We start from the raw sequence: 13,336 nt of genomic DNA, 5'->3' as shown, positions 1-13,336 counted from the left end.
TGAAAACTATATACTCACAGATCTAAGAAGTTCAACAGACTTCCAATTTCCAGTACAGCAGACGATAGACTTACATCCAACCGTATCAATAGTCATATTAAATGTGAGACTTCTGGTTCCAAAATGGCAGCATAGAAGCAAGCTGGCTCCCCCTTTTCCCCAGAAAAAGAAGACCAAACCCAAATACACAACACCAAGATTACCATCAATAATATCCCAGAACTGAAATATGAGGATGAGACAGTTTACAGGGTCACAAAGAAGTGAAAAAGCTCCAAGCAGATGGTAAGAGAATGACTTCCATGTTCAGGATGCCCCTCCCCCTATTCTGTCCAGCACCAAGCATTCAAAAAGTTTCCTCCTAAATCAGTTTATACACTGGAAAAAGTGAGATCACAGTGGACAACCAGCTCCCCACCATCTTGGGATCCTTGGCAGGAGACTTGTCCCTGTCTTAGCCCACAGAAACATTGCAAGTCCCTTAAGGGAGAAATATCCCAGAGGATGGGCAAAGACAAATCGAGAGGCAGAACTACCATCCCCAGAACTGGAAACTGCTCTGTAACTGAGCCAAAGGAGACATTAAATCAGAGTGTCTGTTCAGCAGCAACATGATGTAGGAGGTACATTCTGCAGATACTTTGGGCACAAACCCCTAGCCAGCCTTCCCACATTGCTGGGATATCCCAGGATACCTTCCATTTACTAGAGCTGAGGTGGACCTGGGCTTAAGACACCACCTAGAGCTGAAAAGGAGGCAGAAATGTAGCAGTGAAGAATCTTTAAGCAAATATATTCAATAAAACCCAAAACAAGTCAGACAGAGAAGACTGGAATAAACTACCCTTTAGTGCAAAGACATGGATATACATCACAAGAAACAATAGCAAACAGGGAACCACAAACTCCTCAAATGGGCAAAGCAAGGGACCAGTAACTGACTTTAATGAGATGGCAATATGTGACCTCTATGACCAATAGTTCAAAACAGCAATTTTGGCTGGGCATGGTGGCTCATGCCTATAATCTCAGCACATTGTGAGGCTGAAGCAAGAGGTTCACTTGAGGCCAGGAGTTTGAGACCAGCCTGGGCAACACAGCAAGATTCCATCTCCACAAATAAAAAATTAAAAAATCAATAGCTGGGTATAATGGTGCACGTCTCCAGTTCCAGCTACTCAGGAGGCTGGGGTGGGAGGATCACTTGAGTCCAGGAGTTCGAGGCTGCAGTGAACTATGCTGGCACCACTGCACTCCAGCCTGGGTGACAGAGCAAGACCCTGTGTCAAAAATAAAAAAAATTTAAAAAAGCAAAAATAGAAAAAAATCCTCCAAAATAGCACTTTTAAGGAAACTCAGTGATCTCCAAGATAACACAGAAAACCATTTCAGAAATTTATCAGAGAAATTTAACAAAAATATTGAAGTAATTAAAACAATCCCATAGATGTTTTGGAAGTGAGAAATACACTTGCTGTACTAAAAACTTCATTAGAGGCCCTCAAGAGCAGAACGGATCAAGCAGGGGAAGAATCAGTCAGCTTGAAGACAGGCTATGTGAACATATGCAATCAGAAGAGAAAAAAGAATGAAAATAAATGAAGACCACCTACAAGATACAGAAATTTACCTCAAAAGACCAAATCTAAAAATTATTGGTGTTCAAGAGAGAGTTGAACAAGGGGTAGAAAGCTTATCCAAATAAATAATAATAGAAAACTTTCCAAAACATGAGAAAGAATAAATGTTGAGGTACAGGAAGATCAGAGAGCACCAAACAGATCTAATACAAAGAACACTACCCTAAAGCATATAGTAATCAAACTCTCAAAGGCCGAGGACAAAGAGAGGATCCTAAAAGCAGCAAGAGAAAAGAGGCAAATAACATATAAAGGAACTCCAGTTTGTCTGGCAACAGACTTCTTAATGCAAACCATAGAGGCCAAGATGGAATGGAATGACATTTTCAAAGTGCTAAAAGAAAAAAACCCTTTCATGCAAGAATACTGTATCCAGCAAAGTTATCCTTTAACTGTGAAGAAGAGATAAAGTCTTTCCCAGAAAAACAAAATCTTAGAGAATTCACCATCACTAGAGCCGTCTTACAAGAAATGCTAAAAGGAGTTCTTCAATCCGAAACAAAAAATACTAATATGCAAAAAGAAAACATTTGAAGCTATGAAACCCCTGGGTAAAATTAAGTACACAGACAAACCTAGAATACTTAAATACTATAATTGTAGTATGCAATTCACTCATAACTCTAGTATGAAGCCCCAAAGACAAATCTATTAAAAAAGAATAATAGTAACTAACCGCAGGCTGTTAAGAGATACGTAATGTAAAACTATGTAAATTGAGACAACTAAAAGTCAAAATGTCGGAGGGATGAAGTTAACATGTAGAGTTATTTTTTATTTTTCCTTCATGTCTATTCTTTTATTTTTTATATAAGTTTTCATCTCTTTAAAATAACTTGTTATATCTATAAGATTTTTTTTAAGCCTCATGATAACCACCATATGCAAAACCTGTAATACAGTCACTAAAAATAGCAATTGAAGATGGCAGCAGCAATGATTTACCAGCTGTGGGCTGGAGCAGCATAGTGGTGTTGAGCCTGCCCTCAGGTGCCAGGTGTTTTGGGGTATGGGCCTTGCCAACTGGAGAGAAGGTCATGCATGCCAGCCAGGTTGATGATAATAAAGACTCCAGAAAAATTCAGTTTGTGGGTTATCAGAAAGAGGTGAATGTAAACTTTGCCACTGATTTGATAACAGAGCAACCTATGAGTGAAGTAGAGAGTTGGATAATATTGTGTAACTGGCTGGGGAGCTCTTGGCTACCCAAAAGTGTGTGTAAACATAGACAAAGAAACAAAAACTGAGATATGTGGTTATTGTGGACTATAGTTGAAAAAACACCATCATTAGAATGAATTGTGAACCTGTGGTCCTCTGAAGTATGTGGATGAGCATTTTGATTTTGAAAATAAAGCATGTGAAATCACTAGTTCTGTAAAAAGGATATTCCTATTGCTAAATAAAGGGTAATGCTATCAAGAAAAAAAGACACAATGAATTAAAACATACTACCAGAGAAAATCACTTAACCACAAAGGAGGACAATAAGAACAAGAAAGGAAAAGGGGAGTTACAAAACCTGAAAATAAGCAACAAAATGGCAGTAGTTAAGTAATTTCTTATGAATAATAACACTAAATGTGAATGAACTCAGTCCTCCAATTAAAAGGAATACAGTGGCTGAATGGATAAAGAAACAAGATCCATCTATATGCTGCCTACGAGAAACCCATTTCACCTATAAAGATGCATAGAAACTGAAAGTGAAGCGGTGGTAAAAGTCATTCTGTGAAACTGGAAATCGGAAAACAGTAGCAGTAGTTATATTTATGTTGGATAAAATAGACTACAAATTAAAGACTGTAAAGAGAGACAAAGAAAGTCATTATGTAATGATAAAGGGATCAATTCAGCAAAGGATAAAACAATTATAAATATTTATGCACCCAAAACTAGAGCTTCCAAGTATACAAAGCAAACATTAATAGATCTAAAAGGGAGAGATAGACTGCCATACAATAATAGTAGGGAATTTTAACTGGACAGATTACCTAGACAGAAAATCAACAAAGAAACATCAGAGTTAAACTACACACTAGACCTAATAGGCCTGACATTTACAAAACATTTTACCCAAATGATGAAGAATACATACTTTTTTCATCAGCACATGGAACATTCTCTGGAATAGATCATATCTTAGGCCACACAAAACAAGTCTGAACAAATTCAAAAAACTAAAAACCATATCAAGTATTTTTTCCTCACCACAATGGAATAAAACTAGAAATCAATATCAAGCAAAACCACAGAAACTACACAAACACATGGAAATTAACATGCTCTTGAATGACCAATGGGTCAATGAAGAAATAAGAAGAAAAAATTAAAATTTCTTGAAACAAATGAAAATGGAAACACAACATTCCAAAATCTATGGAATACAGCAAATGTAGTAGGAAGAGGGAAGTTTATAACAATAAATACCTACATCAAAAAAGTAAAAATATTTCAAATGAACAATCTAATGATGTACCTCAAGGAATTAGAAAAGCAAGAATGTTGCAGGAAGTCAGGGACGCCGAACAGAGGAGCTGGCTGAAGCTGCTGCAGAAGAACATAAATTGTGAAGATTTCATGGACATTTATCAATTCCCAAAATTAATACTTTTATAATTTCTTACGCCTGTCTTCACTGCAATCTCTGAACATAAATTGTGATGATTTCATGGACATTTATCTCTTCCCCAATTAATACTCTTATAATTTCTTATACCTGTCTTTAATCTCTTAATCACGTTATCTTTGTAAGGTGAGAATGTATGTCACCTCAGGACCCTGTGATGATTGTGTTAACTGTACAAATTGTTTGTAAAACGTGTGTTTGAACAACATGAAATCAGTGCACCCTGAAAAAGAGCAGAATAACAGCAATTTTCTGGGAACAAGGAAAGATAACCATAAGGTCTGACTGCCTGCGGGGTCGGGCAGAATATAGCCATATTTTTCTTCTTGCAGAGAGCCTATAAACGGATGTGTGAGTAGAAGAAATATCGCTGAATTCTTTTCCCAGCAAGGAATATTAATAATTAATACCCTGGGAAAGGAAAGCATTCCCAGGGGTAGGTCTATAGACGGCCACTCTGGGAGTGTCTGTCTTATGCGGTTGAGATAAGGGATGAAATACGCCCTGTTCTCCTGCAGTGCCCTCAGGCTTACTAGGATTGGGAAATTCCAGCCTAGTAAATTCTAGTTAGACCAGCTGTCTGCTCTCGAACCCTGTTTCCTGTTAAGATGTTTATCAAGACAATGCATGCCCAGCGGGACGTGGACCCTCATCAGTAATTCTAATTTCACCCTTGCCTTGTGATCTTGCTCTTCCCTTTGCCTTGTGATCTTTTATTGCCCTTTGAAGCATGTGATCTCTGTGACCCACTCCCTATTCGTACACCCCCTCACCTTTCAAAATCCCTAATAAAAACTTGCTGGTTTTGTGGCTTGAGGTCGCCATCACGGTCCTACCAATATATGATGGCACCCCTGGTGGCCCAGCCGTAAAATTCTTCTCTTTGTACTCTTTCTCTTTATTTCTCAGACTGGTCGACACTTAGGGAAAAATAGAAAAGAACCTACATTGAAATATTGGGGGCTGGTTCCCCCAATACAAGAACAAACCAAATCCCAAATTAGTATAAGGAAAGACATAATAAAGATGAAAGCAGAAAATAATGAAATTGAGACTAAAAAATACAGAAGATCAATGAAACAAAAAATTGTTTTTTAGAATGATAAACAAAATTGATAAACTTTAGCTAGACTAAGAAAAAAAGAGAGAAAAGATGGAAATAAATAAAAACAGAAATGAAAAAGGAGACATAACAACACAGAAATACAAAGAATCATCATAGACTACTTTGAAAAACAATACAGCAACAAATTGGAAAACCTAGAAGAAATGGATAAATTCCTAGACACATATAACCTACCAAGATTGAACCATGAAGAAATAGAAAACCACAGAAAACCAAACACTGCATGTTCCCACTTATAAGTGGGAGCTGAATGATGAGAAAACATGGACACAAGGAGGAGGAACAAGACATACTGGGACCTGTCAGTGGTGGGGGTAGGGGGTGAGGGGATAGACAGCATCAGAAAGAATAGCTAATAGATGCTAGACTTAATACCTGGGTGATGGGATGATTTGTGGAGCAAACCATCATGGTACATATTTACCTATGTAGCAAACCTGCACATCCTACACGTGTAACCCCTGAATTTAAAATAAAAGTTGAAGAAAAAAAAAGAAATAAAAAACCTCAAAAAAAACCCAATAATGAGTAATGAGGTCAAAATTGTAGTAAAACGTCTCCCATCAAAGAAAATCCAAGGATCTGATGATTTCATTGCTGGATTCTATCAAACATTTAAAGAACTAGTACCAATTATATTCAAAATCTTAAAAAATTGAAGATAAGGGGATACTTCCAAACTAATTATATAAGGCCAGCATTCACCTGATATTAAAACCAGACAAGGACACAGCACAAAAGAAAACTATAGGTAAATGTCACTGATGAACATAGAGTCAAAAGTCCTCAACAAAATACAAGCAAACCAAATTCAACAGCACATTGAAAAGATCATTCACCATAATCAAGTGGGATTCATCCTAGAGATGCAAGGACGTGTCAACATACGTAATCAACAAACATGATACATCACATTAACAGACCAAGAACAAAAACTATATGATTATTTTAGTAGCATTCGGTAAAGTCCCATATCCCTTTATGATAAAAATCCTTATGGAACTGGTATTGAAGAACTATACCTCAGAATAATAAAGGCCAAATTTGACAAACCCATAGTAACATAGTACTGATGAGGAAAAATTAAAAGCCTCTTGTCTAAGATCTGGAACTGGACGAGGATGTCCACTTCCACTACTTTTATTCAACATAATACTGGAAATCTTAGTGAGAGCAATTGAGCAAGAGAAAGAAATAAATGGCATTCAAATTGTAAAGAAATAAGTCAAATTAGCCTTGTTCACAGATGACATGCTATTGTATACAAAAAAACCCTAAAAGCTCCACCAAAAAACTGTTAGAACTGATAAGCAAATTCAGTAAAGTTGCAGGATACAAAATCAATATACAAAATTAGTAGTGTTTATATTTTCCAGCAGAAAACAATCCTATAAGTGCTTGAAGTGAAGGATACCCCATTTACCCTGATGTGATTAGTACACATTGTATGCCTACATCAAAATATATCATATACCCCATAAATATATATACCATGTACCCATAAAAATTAAAAATAAAAAATTAAATATATATATAGACAATGTATGTCAGAAAAAAAGAAAGCAATCCTACTTATAATCATTACAAAGAATACAAAATACCTAGAAATCAATTTAACCAAATATGAAAGATCTATACAAGGAAAACTATAAAACACTGATGAAAGAAATTGGAGAGGACACACCAAAGAAAAGAGAAAGATATTCCATGCTCATGGATTGGAAAAATTAGTATTGTGAAAACGACCATACTACTCAAAGCAATTTACAGATTCAATGCAATCCCTGTCAAAATACCAATGAGATTCTTCACAGAAATAGAAAAAACAATCCTAAAATTTATATGGAACCACGAAAGACACCAAACAACCAAAGCAATCTTGAGCAAATAGAACAAAGCTGGAGGCATTATACTAATGGACTTTAAAGTATACTACAAAGCTATAGTAACCAAATCAGCATGGTATTGGTGTAAAAACAGACACATAGACCATTGGAATGGAGTAGAGAATCCAGACATAAATCCACAAGTTTGTAGCCATCTCATAGTCAACAAAGGTACCAAGAACATATAATGGAGAAAGGACAATCTCTACAATAAATGGTACTGGGAAAACTGGATAACTATATCCCAAAGAATGAAACTATACCCCTATCTCTCACCATACACAAAAATCAAAATGATTAAAGACTTAAATCTAAGATCTGAAACTATGAAACTTCTAGAAGAAAACATAGGGGAAATGATCCAGGACATTTGTCTGGACAAAAATTTTTTGTGTAAGACCTCAAAAGCACACTCAACTAAAGCAAATACAGACAAATGGGACTATATCAAGCTAAAAAGCTTCTGCACAGCAAGGGAAACCATCAATGAAGTGAAGAGATGACCCACAGAATGGGAGAAAATATTTGCAAACTGTCCATAGTAATAACAAGGGAGTAATAACCAGAATATATAAGGAGACAAGGGAGTAATAACCAGAATATACAAGGAAGTCATAACCAGAATATATAAGGAGACAAGGGAGTAATAACCAGAATATATAAGGAGCTCAAACAACTCAATAGCAAAAAACCCAAATAATCTGATCTAAAAATGGGCAAAAGATCTGAATGGATGTTTCTCAAAAGAAGATGTACAAATAGTCAACGGATATATGAAAAAATGCTCAATATCACTAATTATCAGAGAAATGCTAATTAAAGCCACCATGAGATATCATGTCACCTCAGTTAAAATGTCCTTTACCAAAAAGATAGGTAATAATAGATCCTGGCAAGTTTGTGGAGAAAGAGGAACCCTTATACACTGTTGGTGGGGATGTAAATTAGTACAGTCTTTATGGAAACAGTATGGAAGTTTTTCAAAAAACTAAATAGAACTACCACATGTCCAGCAATTCCACTACTAAGTGTACATCCAAAAGAAAGGAAATCAATGTACCAAACAGTACCCTGCAGTACAATGTACCAAACAGTACTCAGGAGTACAACACGGTGAAACCCCATCTCTACTAAAAATACAAAAAATTAGCAGGGTGTGGTGGCACACACCTGCAATCCCAGCTACTTGGGAGACTGAGGCAGGAGAATCACTTGAACTCAGGAGGCGGTGGTTGCAGTGAGCCAAGATCAAACCATTGCACTCCCGCTTGAGCGACAAGAGCAAAACTCTGTCTCAAAAAAAAAAAAAAAAAAAAGATAGGAGCCGGGGAAATAGACAAATCTATTATTATAGTTGTATATTTCAATACCCTGCTCCAAGTAATTGATAAAGCAAGTAGACAGAACATCAGCAAAGATATAGGAGACTGGAATAACACTCTCAAGCAACTTCACCTAATTAACATTTGTAGGACACTCCATGTAATAACATTATTCACATACTTTTCAAGTGCACAGGAAACATTTACCAAGATAGATCAGATTTAGTACTGTAAAACAAGTCTCAAATTTAAAAGAATTCAAGTTATAAAAGTATGCTCTTTGACCACAGTGCAATTGTATTAGAAACCTATAACATGTCTAGAATTTAGTATATACCCTCCTCCCAACTCTAACTCCCAAACTTGCTCCTCCTCCATGTCCTTTTCTCAACTTAGGTCAAGGCCCCATTATCCATTCAGTCACTTAAGCCAGAAATTCTTAATTATCCTTTTCCTCATCTCTCTTAAGCAACAAATTACCACATTCTGCTGACTTTTCTTCCAAATCATTTCTCAAATCTCTTCCCAACTCTCTGCCTCGATTACTGCAGTCGCAGTTCAAGTCATTACCATCTCTCTTTATGGACCTGCACCAGCCACCTAACTGGTCCCTCTGCCTCTCATCTTCCCCTCCTTAAACTCATTTTCCACATGTAAGTGAGTGCAGTGAATAGTCTCTCACATTCTTACAGTCTCTGTTTCTCCGCATCTGTAGAACAGCTTTCCTGTATTTGGGGAATCTCTACTGTTAGGAGTCCTGACTCCCAAAGTGCAAACCAAAACTCATTTTCATCACCTCCTTTGCTGCTAGGGCAGGGTACATGACTCGGGCTTAATCAGATGCACCACACAAGACTTTAAGACAAGTACGGAGTGAAGAAGCAGGACATCCACAACAGAATAAAATTGTTACATATATGTGCAAGATATTCCTAGAGATATTTTCCTGTAGGAGGGATTTATTTACTCTCCTTTCTCTCTCTTTTCTCTCCTTCCTTCCTTCCTTCCTTCCTTCCTTCCTTCCTTCCTTCCTTCCTTTCTTCCTCCCTTCCTCCCTTCCTCCCTTTCTCTCTTTCTCTCTTTTTCTTTCTTTTCTCAGCTTTATGAAGATATAATTCACATAACATGTAATTCACCCATTTAAAATGTAAAATGCAATGGTGGTTGGTATAGCCACAGAGTTATGTAATGATCATCAAAATCAATTTTAGAACATTTTCATCACCCCCAGAAGAAACTCTATACTCATTAAGCTACTCTTCATTTCCACCCATCCCCACTCCCAGCTGTAGGCAACCACTAACCTACTTTCTGTATTAATAAATATTCATATAAAAGAAGTCATATAATATATGCCTTTTTTGTCTCACTTCTTTTGTATAGGTAGCATAATGTTTTCAAGTTTCATCCATATTGTACTGATCCATTATCAGTAATTTATTCCTTCTTATTGCTATATAATGTTCTATGGCATAGCTACACAGCAGTTTGTTTATGCATTCACCTGCTCATGGACATTTAGGTAACTTTCATTTTTTGGCTATTACAAATAAGACTGCTATGAACATTCATGTCCATTCTTTGTATGGACTTATGCTTTCATTTCTCTTGAGTATATATCTAGTGGTTGAATTGCTGGGTCATGTGCTTTCCTTTAAGGTTTAAGGAGTTTTTTTTTTTACTTTTAATTTTTATTATTTATTTATATATATTTATTATACTTTAAGTTCTGGGGCACATGTGCACAATGTGCAGGTTTGTTACATATGTATACATGTGCCATGTTGGTGTGTTGGAGATGTTTTCTTTTGTGAGAACCTGGATTGGGAAAAGTTGAACCTTTCATCATTTCATCATTTGAGTTTTTTAATGTATGAGGCAGGCTTTTGTACAGAGAGAGAGAGAAAAACCCCAAACACTTATAGCCACTTTTGCTTAATTAATGTTAAATTTATTAAAGACATCTGATTTTAAAATCTAGTTTTTATTAGGTGCTTAAGCTTAACTTTAAGCTGGTAAATTTTATTTATAAATATAGTATTCTGTTATAACTTAACCGTCACTTCTGAATAAGATAGATTAAATTCCCTAAACATTTATTATTAAGATGATGAAATTCTTAGATATTTCAAACTGCAATTATAAATGTATCTGATTCTCTAAAGCACTTCAAGCACTCAACAAGCAAGCTTACAAATCTAATAAACCAATATTCCTAAGCACTTACATTCTATTTATGAACCTAATAACTCAAAAGTTGTAGATTAAATTCCTCAGATTCTCTGAAAAATTCAAACTCAATTTACAAACATAATCAATTCAACTTCAACACATCTTCAATTTAAATCCTCAATCTACCATCAATTATGTTCTTTTAAACATTTCAGATTAAAATCACAAGTCTAAATTCAACGTGTCAAATATCCCATCTGTCAAACAAAATACATGCGAATTGCCAAGATGGTTAAAAAATAGCTTATTCTTGAACTCAACACAAAAAATGTTAAATCTTGGGTTTGAGTAACTTCTTCACTCTTATTCAGAGCCTGCATAAGTTTGGCTTACGGAAAAAATTCAGCTAAAGTGAAGAATCATAAGTAATACTTCATACATAGTTTAACATTTTAAGTTAAATGTTTAGAATATATAAATGTTTAGTTTAGAACATTTAAATACACATTCTTTTGCCATACCCTTTCTTTGAGTATGAGTCTGTTAATCAGACTTCCAAGACACCTTGGTTGCATAAACTACTCCCATAGTGTATCCTCCGTAATTTCCAGTTTGGATTATGTTATAAGCCTCTGCAAAACAATGTAAATGTAAATTGATTTTAGATTTTTATATTTCCTTGCAATCTTTCATAGTTGTCTCATCCACTTTTAGTTTAAAAAATGTTTTAGCAAGTTTCCATTAGTAAGTCTTTCCAAAGCGTTTCTTCTAATTTTCTTTTTTTTTTTGGAGCAGGGGACAGTCTTGCTCTGTTGTTGCCCAGGCTGGAGTGCAGTGGTGTGATCTCGGCTCACCACAACCTCTGCCTCCTGGGTTCAAGCGATTCTCCTGCCTCAGCCTCCTGAGTAGCTGGGACACAGGTGGGTGCCAACATGCCCAGCTAATTTTTGTATTTTTAGTAGAGACAGGGTTTCGCTATGTTGGCCAGGCTGGTCTCAAACTCCTGACCTCATGATCCACCCACCTTGGCCTCCCAAAGTGCTGGGATTACAGGTGTGAGCCACCGCGCCCAGCCTCTTCTAATTTTCATAGTAACAACTTTTTTCCTACACTTATATTTCATGGGATTATGTCATATTTAATCAAATTAGTAATTATAATAACAAAACTAATATCTGCAGGTTTGGGAACAAACACAACTTGGTAAGTGTTGTGTATGTGTATGTGATTCTTGGTATGTGTTGTGCTCAAGTGATGGGAGCAGAACACACCAGTATACTAGAGAGGGATCTACTAGCTGTAAGTACTCACCTGTATGTGCCCTGGGTGCCCGTTGGTATGTTTTACAGAAGGAATGGAGAATGTTGGTTAATTTAGTAATTGAGCTAGGTGGAGGTTGGCTTAAAAATCTTCCATTATTTTTCATGTTTAAAAAAAATTGAGTTACGCGTTACATACAATAAAATATGCCCTTTTGAATGTGTAACCCTATGAGTTTTAAAAAACACTTGCAGTTATGTAATGACCACTACTACCCTGATCAAGATATGGAATGCCTCTGTCACCTCTCAAAATCCCCTTGTGCTACTCCTTTGTAGTCAATCCCTCCACTCCACCACACCCCCGGCTCCTGCAAATCACGTACCTCTGCATAATTCTGTGGAGATTCACCAAAGTTGTTGTGTGTGTTAGTTATTCCTTTCTATTGCCAAATAGAATTCCATATTGCAGATGTACAGCAGTTTGATGATTCACCTGTTGAAGGACCCCTTGGTTGTTTCTAGTTGGGGGTATTATGAAAAAAGCTGCTAGAAATATTTCATGTATAGGTTTTTGCGTGAAAATGAGTTTTCATTTCTCTATGTAGTGCTATCTCTTTGTGGTTTAAATTTGCATTTCCCTAATGGCTAATGATGTTGAATGCCTTTTCATGTGTTCGTTTACCATCTGTATTAACATTTTCAGTAAAACAACTGTTCATGTCTTTGTCCACTTCTATTTGGATTGTATTTCCACTGTTAAGTTTGAGAGTTCTTTATTTATTCTAGATACTAGTCATTTGTGGGATATGTGGTTTGCCGATATTTCTCCCAGCCTGTAGTAAGTTGTTTTTCATCCTCATAATAGGATTTTTCATGAGCAAATGTTTCTAATTTCGATGACGTCCTATTTATTAATGTTTACTTTTATAATCATGTTTTTGGTATTAAGTCTAAAAACGACTTGCCCAGCTATAGATTATAAAGATATTCTACCATTTTTTTTCTTTCTTTTTTATTTTTATTTTTTGAGACGGAGTTTCGCTCTTGTTGCCCAGGCTGGAGTGCAATGGTGTGATCTCTACTCACCGCAACCTCTGCCTCCTGGGTTCAAGTGATTCTCCTGCCTCAGCCTCTCATGTAGCTGGGATTACAGGCATGCACCACTACGCGCGGCTAATTTTGTATTTTTAGTAGAGATGGGATTTCTCCATATTGGTCAGGCTGGTCTCGAACTCCCGACCTCAGGTGATCTGCCCGCCTCGGCCTCCCAAAGTGCTGGGATTACAGGTGTGAACCACC

The sequence above is a fragment of the Pan paniscus genome, chromosome 2 (assembly GCF_029289425.2).
Source record: "Pan paniscus chromosome 2, NHGRI_mPanPan1-v2.0_pri, whole genome shotgun sequence".
NCBI classification, from domain to species: Eukaryota; Metazoa; Chordata; class Mammalia; order Primates; family Hominidae; genus Pan; species Pan paniscus.
The sequence above is the reverse complement of the archived record's forward strand: the minus strand, read 5'-3'. Positions refer to the sequence as shown.